Source organism: Lissotriton helveticus, chromosome 10 (assembly GCF_964261635.1).
Source record: "Lissotriton helveticus chromosome 10, aLisHel1.1, whole genome shotgun sequence".
In the NCBI taxonomy this organism is placed as follows: Eukaryota; Metazoa; Chordata; class Amphibia; order Caudata; family Salamandridae; genus Lissotriton; species Lissotriton helveticus.
The window spans coordinates 158,495,791-158,507,914 of record NC_136071.1 but is presented as its reverse complement, the minus strand read 5'-3'; the positions used below and the strand labels follow the sequence as shown (position 1 = coordinate 158,507,914).

The window sequence follows — 12,124 nt, the reverse complement described above, 5'->3', positions numbered from 1 at the left end:
CAAAGGTTTGCATTGGGCACCATTAAAAGGTTAATTGTCGTCCCCTCCCCAACCCATTTTAGACTAACTATATTTGTCGGACGAGCCACCCTTGTTTAAATGGTCTATTGTGATCGTTTATCGAAGGTTTGACACACATGCTTCCTTCTAAATAGTTTGTAGGGCCACAGTTGGACCTTAATTTGGTCTTACTTTTTCCCATGTGTACGCTCCTCAAACTGATACATAACTGCTCACTGCGTCTCCTAATTTTGAAGACTATTTTCCCAATTGCAATAACTTCAGCTCGTCGCACGAGTGAGATTCATGCACTTTTGGCGCTGCCACCCCCCACCTCGATTTTCTGAGATAAATGAATGCTGAAAACTCGGGTGGGCTCCTTGCCTAATGCTGTTACTCCTTTCCAAGTTGGGCAGGCAGTCACTCACTTCCTGCATACATTTTTTGCCTCTTCACACCTCAAAAGAGGAGGCCAGGCTCCATTGGTTGAAACCCTAAAGGGCTTTGAGCTGTGCCTGGGCTGTGCCAAGGAACACCGTTTGAACAGTCAGCTTTTTATGGGATTCTCTGGAGCAAAGAAAGATAAAGAAGTGCAGAGAAGGACCTTTTTGAGGTGGAATGTTTAATTTGGGACCTTTTCGATGTTAAAGAGAGGTCACGCTTCTGAATGGGAAGGTGGGGGGCAGTGAGGAAGCTGTGGTTAGATAGAATATCCACTGGATAGAGCGCTGCCAGGGATAAGTAACTTGTTCTTCTGATAGGGACTTCTACCAGCTGATTCTCAGAATGAATACCAAAGGAGTATACCTCCACATAGTGAAGAACCTGTGGGGTGAGCTCGGACCAAAACATCTTGCAGAACCAAACTTGCAAAATGCTATTCCAGCCAGACCTGGCTGTCAATACAGCAGTGCTTCATGAACGTGGGCATTGACATCCATGTCGCCTTGTAGATTTCTTGGAAAGGCACTCTGAGTGCCAATGCAGTGGTAGCAGCCTTGGCACTAGTGGAATGAGTTCACAGACCTTCTGGAGGATGTGTCTTCGCCAGTGCAAAGCAGATCTTGATGCAGAGGACATTCCACCTCAAAAAGGACCTTCTCTACACTTCTTTATCTTTCTTTGCTCCAGAGAATCCCATAAAAAGCTGCCTGTTCAAACGGTGTTCCTTGGTACAACCCAGGCACAGCTCAAAGCCCTTTAGGGTTTCAACCAATAGAGCCTTGCCTCCTCTTTTGAGGGGTGAAGAGACAAAGAATGCATGCAGGAAGTGACTGACTGCCCAATTTGGAAAGGAGTCACAGCATTAGGCAAGGAGCCCACCTGAGTTTTCAGCATTCATTTAGCTCAGAAAATCGAGGTGTGGGGTGACTGCACCAACAGTGCATGAGTCTCACTCATGTGACGAGCTGAAGTTATCGCAATGAGGAAGATAATCTTCAAAGTTAAGAGAATCAGTGAGCAGTTGTGCTTCTCTAGAGACATGCAAGCCTTTTGGTGGGTCTCGCCTTTTTGGAGAGAAGGCAGATGCAGCATTGGAACTCTTTAAAAAGAGCTGGGCCGTGGCACACTTCCTATGCCTTTTAACCCTCACAAGACAGTATCCTCACCAGCTTCGCTTTTTCAAGGCTACTCCAGGGGATTGGTGTACCGGACAAGGCCTACGGATCCCCCAGTTTGCATCTAAGTCGTCTTGGGATCGGAGACTGAGATCAAGCAGGCAACATCCAGGCCATCTGGGCTGAAAACTTTCCAGTCACCTTCCCCTCAAGCATCTGCCTCCAGGCCACTTTAGTTTGCCATTAGCCACACACAAGCTTTCTGTGGGACGCAGGATTAAATACTTCATGTTGGGGTAGCAAAGTATCATATCCTACCGGCGGGTCCTTTATATCCTCTGACATGGCTATGCCCTGCTATTGGAATGGGGTCAAAATTGGGCATCTTCCTACTGGTACCCACAATTGTTCACTCTCCTTTTCTGTGGGCTCGGAAAGAGATAAAGAGGAAACTGATGTAAGCCCTCAGGATTGCGCTTATATTGAGCTTTACTCCATTACTTCCTTGGTGGTACGGAGTCAGCATGGAGCTGCATGGCACCAACTAGCAGTGTGCTGCTTCATGCTGGCTCTGTTTCTGAATCCAGCATTAAATCTGGGGAGTATTCTAAGATGAGTAATCCCTGTTTGGAGAGAGTATCCACCAGAAGGCGCATTATCAAAGGTAAGTTACTTATTCATCTTTCTCTTACTCCAAACTGCCCCATACCCAGATCCTAAAATGGACCCTAAACGCATTTATTCCCTTTAACCATAAAGGTTTCCATTACTGTTTTGCTAAGCTTTTCCTTTAACCTAACACGGTCTTTGCTACAACAATAAACGGAAAACTATCCATTAACCTTACTTGCTCCATCAGCATTCATACCTTGTATACGTTTGTGCCATAGACGTGAGTATTACATACAGACCTACCTAAATTTATTCCCCTCTGTGTATCTATGTGAGGAAATGGTGTAAAGGCCCTTGACCTAGTAAAATGGAAGAGGCAATGACCTATAAAAGTAATTAATTCAAGGCAAAGCTTGAGGCTCAACCTATACAATTAATACTATTTAACAAGGGTTTAACCAAGAGGGGGCTTGGCGAGCACATATTAAGCGGATCATGTAATAGTGGGATGCTTGGGAAGGTGGGTTGGGGAGGGCTCCAATATTGCTTCTAAGAAGATTATTAGAATATGAAATGGTGAATAAACACGTTCCTGGACTAGCTCTGTTGTATTGATTGCAGACACCCCCCCCCCCCCCAAAAAAAAAACTGAAGCGCCACTAGGTGTCTTGTTTGGTTCAGTGTGTTCATTTTGCTTATGAAACTGCAAGCTTTGGAGCACAGTGGGCATAGCTTTTGTAAGCTGAATGTTTCTCTGTCATATCATCTGTGGCGGCGGAGAGTTTAGTGCAGGTTGTTTGCCCATGGTGTTTGTTGTCGTCTCAGTAAAGTTTGCTAAGAGAAGTGGTGGTATTAATGATGTTAGGAAAAGCAAAAAAATAGGGGTGTACCAGACAAAAGAGTCGTAGTACAGAGGGGAAGGCAGTTGAAGGTAGAAAAACTCAGAGCGAACAATGGCAATAGGGATCACTTGATTCGGTGGCTGCCTACAAAAGGAATGTGGGCACAGGCTACGACATAACTAAAACGAGGCCTTTTTTTTATTTATTTTTTGTTGCTCATGTGGTAGACTTAGTAGGGCACTTTTAAAGTACATGGTCAGGCACGGAGTAGGGGACAGCGGAAAAAAAGCCTTTTTTATTTTAATTTTAGTTTTTTAAAGTGAGTAAGAATATACATTTTCAAATTGCATTTTAATGATGAATATTAAAGTTATACAGTATTATTTTTTACTAACGTTTTTTTTCTTCAGTTTATGAAACGAGAAGTCTTATTACTGTTCAAGCTACATCTTTTTTGTATTCCACTGCCAGCTTTTCAGCATTCCTTTAGGTCAAGGATTTTTTAATTCCATTTCTGACTGTCGGAGGATTGGGCACGCCAACTCTTTCCTTTTTCTTGGTTTAACGTTATCATTCAGGCACTGTTACGCTGGCTTCTCTAAATAAAGTGTGTGGCTGATAGGGTATTCTGTCACAAACTTGGCGAAGTACTCTGTCCGACAAACTCTAGGCCCATAAACTCTAGAGTCTGTCAGAAAGTTAGCTTTCTGTTGACAGTGCCCCCTTTGATTCTGTGGATAGAAAGCTTACTTCATCAGCCTGACTGAGTGCTCCACCGTCCGAGTAAGGGCCTTTCACAGCATACCTTATTTAGGCCTGACAGTTTGATGTCCTGTTTTTTCTGTCTGACATCGCCAGGCAAAACCCGCTGTGACTATCAGAAAAATAAAAATAATCTTTCCCCCAGCAGGGAACAAACGCCATGTATGTAAGCGCCATTTGTTGTTGAAAATCAAAGTGTGTGGTGGACTGTCCTCCACTGATGGCAGCTGTCAAAACGGACTGCTGCCATCTACCAGACTTGTGGTACAGACTGCTGGTCCAGAGAAAAATGCTTGGGATTACTGAGATCTCTAAATTTGGTGGGAAGTAGTTGGTCATAGTAGCGGATGTAATGTCGGTCACTGCCTTGACTGATGGCGTCCTGCCTGCCAAACCCTAAATCATGTCCTTCGTCTAAAACAGAGAGCGCTTCCCTCTTCTATATCTCTCCTCTACACACCTCCATCTGAACCACATGATGTGGAGGAGAATTTCTCTTTAGAAGATTTTGTCCCTCAAACAAGGCTCATCAAAAAATTTGCAGGTGGGGTAGGACCAATCTTCGACACATGGGTTGGCTGAGGTTTCCACCCGAGCTACTTTAATGTGGCACAGCTGTACCGCTGTAGAGAAATGCTGCTCCTGTGAAACGTAGTGGACTCTCTAAAAAAAACAAAAAAAAAAAAACACGAATATTCTTGTGGGAGGAACTCTACTCCTCACTTCCCCCACACTTCAGAGAGTCAAACTAGTTGGCTAGGCTTCTTTAGTACTATAACGTCTGGTATTTAAGTATTTTGCAGAGCTGTTTTTTGTTTCTAGCCAATCTCCCAGCTTTGCTAGTCGGTAGGGTCATCCAATCCAGTGATCCTCGTGTATGAAGATGGTCTCTGGCCAGCTGCTTTAAAATGATTTACTTCACACATGTTGAAGTAACTTTATTGCTAACACAAGGAGATGACGGACGGAGCACGGAAACGTTTCACTCTTTGCAAACCCCCCCATCACAGATCTGGGTTGAATCCATTATCGTTCTTTAGCTCACTTCACCACCCCAGTTCAGACCCAGCCATATGCAAATCAGTCTTGACCCTGCTCCTAATGGGAACAGTCCAGCCTGAACTGCCAAGCAGGTCTTCCCTGGACTGGAAACCAGCATCCTGGGACTGGTTTCGGGGTAACACCCTTCATCAGCCAGGATAGCTTGAATCCAGTGGCAAAGTAAGGAAGGGACCCACATCTGCGCATACCCTGCCAACTTAAGGGTGAACAAAGCAAACGCAAGGAAATGACAGACTGAGCGCTGAAAATTTTCAGCCCGCCCCCATTCAAAGTAACTTTATTGTCAATATCAGTCTCTCCCAACCAAGGTCTAGTCTTGCTTCCCATATCCAACGGTCTCAAATTGAAGATGGCTCTTCTAGTTCACAAGACTCAGCAGGGTTTGAGCTTGTTACTCCTAAAAAAGGACAGCTGCCAAAGGGCTGGAGGGTGCTGATTGAAAACTGCTGCCTCTTCTGTGCAAAGATAGTATGCTCCAGAAAGTCTGTGCTAATCCTAATGAGTGGCACCACTTTCACACACAGCCTTTTATGAACATTTGCATTCCTCCAGGTCTATGAAAAAAGCATCACATCAATTCTGGTAAATGAGCTTTTCAGAACCAGTGCAGAGGTGTCTCTGCCCGGTAAGACTTACAGAATTGTTTTATGACTGAGTAGAGAAGCCCTTCAGTGTCCTTAATGGCCGCCCCACCTACTGTGTTTGGCTGGTCTTGACTTAATGGGTAAAACCTTGGAATGGATGGAGGCCATGATCTGAAGGGAATAGGTTGGTATGGTAACCAGTTCTTAAATGTCTTCATGGTGGCTATAAATCCAAGACCTAGGTTCATCACGATGGAGCTGGTTGATATGTTAGAGATTTTTGTAGATGGGTATGGGAGGCCTTTTAACAACACTTGTAAAAGTGATGGAAAGGGTGCCGGGCTGGTCATTTGTCTTTGGACTAAAACCAGTGCTTATAATAGCACGGACTGTATTGGCAGTGATTAGATATGTAAACCTATTCTGATGTTGGCTCTCACATCCAGTGCAGATATATCAGCCAAGTGGAAGGAGGCCTAATGGTTTTCGGAGAAACCGAATTAAGAAGAATGGGTCATGATTATCCTAACTGCAAGAATCCTTAATGAAAACATGGATGCTCCTAAATATGTTTTTTAGAACAACAGCGGTCCCATGCATTCAAGAATATACGAGACAATAAATATAGACAGAATCAAATCTATATTTGGAGCGACATGTCCAGCCGGACAGAGGTATTTTAAGTTTACTCAATGAATAAATGATCCATACAGAAAGAATACCTTCAACAATTCACCAGTGTGGTACACAAGCCTGTGCCCAAACACTAACAGATCAAATACAGAAGGTAGATTACGAACATAGAAGGGCTTTTTAAGGCAAACAAATGTTTTCTGTTTAAAAATTCAATTGTACAGAAGTGTCAAAGCACCATTACATTACATAGAAATCAAGTTTTGTATAAGGTGCCAGACTAGTCGACCTGTCTAGCACCTTATACAAAACTTGATTTCTATGTAATGTAATGGTGCTTTTTTGACACTTCTGTACAATTTAATTTTTAAACAGAAAACGTTTGTTTGCCTTAAAAAGCCCTTCTATGTTTGTAATCTACCTTCTGTATTTGATCTGTTAGTGTTTGGGCACAGGCTTGTGTACCACACTGGTGAATTGTTGAAGGTATTCTTTCTGTATGGATCATTTGTTCATTGAGTAAACTTAAAAGACCTCTGTCCGGCTGGACATGTCGCTCCAAATATAGATTTGATTCTATCTATATTTATTGTCTCGTATATTCTTGAATGCGTGGGACCGCTGTTCTAAAAAGTATGTACCCCGAGGTCCCCTGCTGACTGAATTGGGGTCCCTTGTTGTTGTTAATATAACCTAAATTTAATGTGGCATGGGGTGCTCATGGAAGCGTACTTTGGGAGTCCAAAGCGCGTCTCTATCTGGATAGGATTTACATGCACTCATGGTTTTGTGAGCTATGTCTGTGCAGGATTGGTATGATGACCAATGAAAGACTAAATGATCCCCACCTACATCTACTGATCTGTGTTCACGCTGCTGAGCACCGCAACCAATATATATTGTATTTTTTGGGGGGGGGGGGGGTGATTTTTCCTCATTGAAACTTACTGTTGCGTTTCTTTTGCAGTTCTTCTGCAGTGTTAAGAGGGAGTATAAGTTGTGAGTGACGTTCGCTCTTTAAGATACCAAAGCAAGTCTAAATGTATTTCTGTGCAGAAAAAGCAGGTTTTTGGAGAGCAATTGCAGATTGTTTTGTCTGACAAGGGAGCTGGTTCTTCTGCCCTTTCAAAAGCAGGGAGTTTGTAATGATAGGACTGGGGACTACGCCACAGTCGCGCATAACTATACTGGACTTTTATGGCATATTCAGCATCATCAAAATATTATTTAATTAAACAGATTTTAAAACACGCCCTTAGCCGCTCTACGATCCGGTGACCGCAACAGAGTCCTTGAGTCATATCTGCTGTTTAGATTGGGAAAGAGCACATCAGTGAAAGGCGAAATAAAACATGCTCTTCTCATTAATGAGTTTTTTGCTCACTTCAATAACTGCATGATTTCCCAACTCCCAGAAGCGAGTCTGACTAACAGAACCTCTGGAGCAAGGGTCTCTTGTGTACTCCTACTGGTGACTTTGGGCAGAGATCTGACGCACAGCATATGAACTGCACTGGGAAGCTGGACTTACAAAACCACAGTGAGTCATAAATGAGCAGCCATCATTGGTGGGGTGAGCTGTAATTGGAGTGCTGGCTGCAGGCCGGACCGATCCTAGATTGGCTTAGGGTTTCCCATGTTGCCTTCTACACCCATCCTGTTCACCCAGTTTGGTGGCACCACCCGTACAGATCTTTCCCAAATAGTTTGTGATTTTGGCTGATCTGATTGTGTCAGGGCCAATGCCTAAGGACCTATTTCGAGATTTATTATGAATACATCTTTCTGTTGAAGAAAGCACCTTTTCATCATTTATTTCTTCTGAACTGGAGACGTGTGAACCAAGTTTTCTCTGAATATTTTAGATCTTTAAATCTTGACCGTTGTTACAATTTTTTAACGTAAGTTTATTTTTTGCAAATTAATTTTTGAGTTGCCTAAACATAGGTATTGTGATATATAATGCATGGAATATACATTCCGTTAACGTTTGTTTTTTCTTGATGGCGTGGAACAGTCTTCTACGTGTTTAGGGAAAGCTGTGCCGCCCTGACATCTGCATTTCTTTTTCATCCCGTTCAATGTTTTCCCTCCAGTGAACAGTCTGCGAGTACCTGGGACATACTATAAGACTTTACTGCAGTGGTTGTGAATAGAGCTTTATCTGTCCTGATTGTGAGATCACTCAAGTAGTATCCAAACTGGAGCGGGAGTAGGTATTGCACTCTTCTTCCAGCCTTTGAGGGGACTGGCAGTGGTGGCGATGTGATTCCAGCCCAGGCGCAAAGGCCTTTTAGGTCTAGCCTAGGGTCCGTGCGCATGCGCTGCTCTGCAAGACTTGTAGTGGGGCAGGGAATAGATGCCCCGCCCACTGTCCGCCCATATTTGCCATTGGCTTGTCATTGTGCTTCCTAAATGCTGGTTTCGGATTCGTAAATAGGCTTGTTAGTCCCTCTTTAGTACCGCCTCGTCTTCATTTGTCTCTTCCCATGGTGCCTGGCCCTTTTACTTCGGTTGTTACACATTACCTGTAATTTAGTCTTTAAGCACGATTTTTCTTTAGCAAGTTTCTCTTACTGCAGTCACGACGTGTTTTGGTGCCTTCTTTACAACTCCACCCTCCCTCCTGTTAGTGCCTTCTTTACCCCCCCCCCCCCAACCTTCTGTGCCTTCGTTACCCCCCTTTTCCCATTGTTGTATTTTTTTGTGGAATCTCACTATAGCCTTACGTTTAAACGTCATGCAAACTCCCTATACACATACAATAATCTGAGTAATGTTTTTCATGTTTACTCCTTAACACAATTTGCAAAAGCAAATGTATGTCATTTTCTCTAACAGCTTTATACTTCTACCTTTCTATAACTGAACATGTAAATTCTGCAATCTTTAAAATGGTGAAACGTACATAGCTCAAACTAGTTTGCTTTGAGTCTATATCCTCTGTCAAATAAACTGTCGCTCTGCCCCGCCTCCTTTCTTTATTTGGCTCTTTAAAAAAAAAAAAAAAAAAATCGCCACGCCCGTTTTAGAGTAACAATATTTCTCTTTCAGTTCAAATGGAGTTCTGATTTCTTTTCTTAGATGGCCGTTTTGTGAGCTTGGCCTAATCGGGCTGTGCGTTTTTTAGCCACACACAGCCCGGACAACAGAAGAATTCTACTGGTGCATACAGGTTAAACGTCGTTTCGACTCTCTGAATCATTTCAAACCGAGGCTTGGCGCGCAAGAGAGGCGTAACTAAACGTACAGGAGCGGTTTGTGTGCCCTGTAAATGTTTCTTGCGGTTTTAGCACGGACCATGGAGTTACCAGCGGTGGTATTATGCTCATTGTGGATCCATGGCGGGTATCTCCAGATTCATGGCAACCGCCCAACATGGTGTTAGAAACCAGGTGAGATTAGCTCCACTCTGTTGCTTAACGCTATGAAATACCCATGAGTACTGTGGCTATGTGACTCCCTTTCTCCTGGACGCAACATGTCCATTCCCGTATTTCGCTTGAAATGCTAGGGAATTCTGCACGTCGTGTCCTTGTGTTATCTGACTAGATAGTATAGACATTCAAAAGGAAAGCCAGAGCTGCTTTAGACTGTATCCCAGTGACAGTCATTTGCTAACCCTAACCCCACCCACATGGGATGTTTTGCGATAGAAACAGCAGCAGTCGCATTTGAGTTGTATTATTACATTTGTATAGGAAGCATTTTACCAAGCATTTTTAAGGCTATATTATATTTTGATTTTATATAAGGCACACAGGCTGAGCATGAATACGTACATCCTGACCAATATGTTAATTTGTTGTCGAAAGATACAACGGTAAGCCAAGTCAGAATGCTCTAGGCTTGGAATATTTATGCATGCCATCCTGTGGTGGTCTACTCTAGGCAGCTGAGATCCAGCTGGCCCACAGTAGACCCCACAGGGCCCTTGTAAAAATAAAGTAACTATGGATTGCATCCCAGATGTCTTTGGTGGGTAATGCAACAAGCTACCTATTGTGGTCCGTGGCAGAACATACAATGGGCTGTGGCCCACTCTATTGCTTACCTTTTGGTTGGCTTTGTCTATGTAATTTGCTGCTTCTTTTTAGATATATTTGCTACCTTTTTGTGTGCTTCTTCCTTCTGGAGCGGTTTCTTTACCATCCTTTTGATTGGGGAACTTCAACTCCACTGCTCATATTTAGGCAATTATTTTTTAGGTTGAGCCTGGGCTGCGCATGCGCTGCTCGGCGAAGCATGCAGTATTGGAGTATGGAGTTGAAGCCCCGTCAACTCTCCGCCCATATTTAAATTGGCTTGTGCCATTGTCCTTCCTGAATACTTGCGTCTGATTCATTAATAGGCTTGTTAGTCCCTCCTTTGTACCGCCTTGTCTTCATTTGTACCTTCCCATGAGGAATGGCCCATTTTTTTTCAGTTGTTGCACAGTAGTTTCTTTAGCGAGTTTCTCCTACTGCAGGCAGGACATGCTTTCCTGCTACATTCAGCGTGCCATGGGTGCTGTCGCTTTCCAAGCAGCCCGGGACAATGGCGGACACTTATTTGAAGTGAAATAGAACAAGGTTTTGAGCTATTGGCATTGTTAATGACCATGCCTTTGATTTATGTGTTAATTATCAAAACAGATAAATAAAAGGAATTGTCATTTTCAAGACCAATAGCTTAAACTCTCGCAAATGCGAGACCTATTGCATTGCAAATGCTTGTTAACCCCTGTGTGAAGTCGTGGGTGTGTGGTGCTTCTGTTCCATTGTTGCCTAGCAATGGTCACCCTCCATGTGACATATGACACTAATCCACCCTTGACTGGGACAGTTGTCCCATCTGACATTCCTTGCGCTGCCCTGCTAGAATGCCGTAGAAAGAGGAGGACGTAGAAAATAATGCTTCAGTCACGCAAACTAAAGTGCTGAAACGGGTCCTATGTCATTGGGCCAGTGCATACTCTAAACTGCAGTAGTTCATCATGCAAGTCCTAATCGTATAGACAAATACTTGGGAGGCATGCTCTTTTCTAGATAGGGTAGAGTCAGTTGCATGGATGGTTTTGCTTCCAAACAAGTAATCCGTAGTAACTCTAGTAGTATTTCTGGTATGGTATAAGCCCACGAGTAAAAATACTCACATCCAGAACTGGAGCCCCATTCACCCGAAGATTGCAGAAGTATCCGCCATTCTTACTACAGAACGCAGAACAGTTGGGTTTTCACAAGCATCTCCAAACATCTGGCGACTACTAAATAATTCCAACGATGCAATCGTCATATGATTTTCTTTTAGTGCTTACAGTTACATTTTTCTTTCAGAATTTTAGAAAGCATATATTTTTGGAGGTAATGACTTCTTCGTCTAACTGTGGCAAACAAACTGGCGTTGAGAGTTGTTTTAAAAAATAAATAAATTAAAGAATCCTCTTCTTGATTTAAAAAAAAAAAAAAATTTAAACGCAAGCTCCAACCCTTATTTCAGTTGTACAGTTGCGTGTGTGGAAGGGCCGAGTAGGACATCAGGCTGCAACATGTAAATGCTATTAAAAGCCTTTACATTTTGCAGCCTGATGTCCTACTCGGTCTGGAAAACGACTTTAGTAGTGGTGGGGGAACATTTTTTACTTGCAAAATATAACATTTCCTAAAAGTGAATCATAGTGCACAAAATCTATTTCTCATGTCTTTTAAGGGAACATTGTACGCGAGTGCATACCTCACATGCAGAGAAGTAGCTTAGTCACCCGCTCATGGCTTATTTGAGCAAAAAATGTCTTGTAGGTGAAGCAGACATCTCTGCCCAGTTCCGGTAGGACATTTGCTGCTGAAACCAGTCTCCAGCGGGGGGGGGGGGGGGAAATATATCACCAGCAAGCAGTGGACAATTGTACATAAAAATGCGTTACGTGAAAAACTGGAATTGCAAAGCTTTTTGCTTGTATTTATAATTCACTAGGGCTTAGTTTGCAGGCTAACCATTAAATATGTAGTTAATTTTGGTGCACGATACTTTCACGCTCGCATCATGATGACTCCCTTTGGATAGCCTGAAAGCTTGACCTGTTTGCAGCCCT

The 12,124-nt window shown here is 43.2% G+C and overlaps 1 protein-coding gene across 1 annotated transcript in view; it reads left to right on the top strand.

The window, feature by feature from the left end:
• The window catches only part of GNA12 (G protein subunit alpha 12), a 236,472-nt gene that overhangs the window by 197,005 nt on the left and 27,343 nt on the right, over window positions 1-12,124 (top strand). The gene's annotated exons all lie outside the window — the stretch shown is intronic.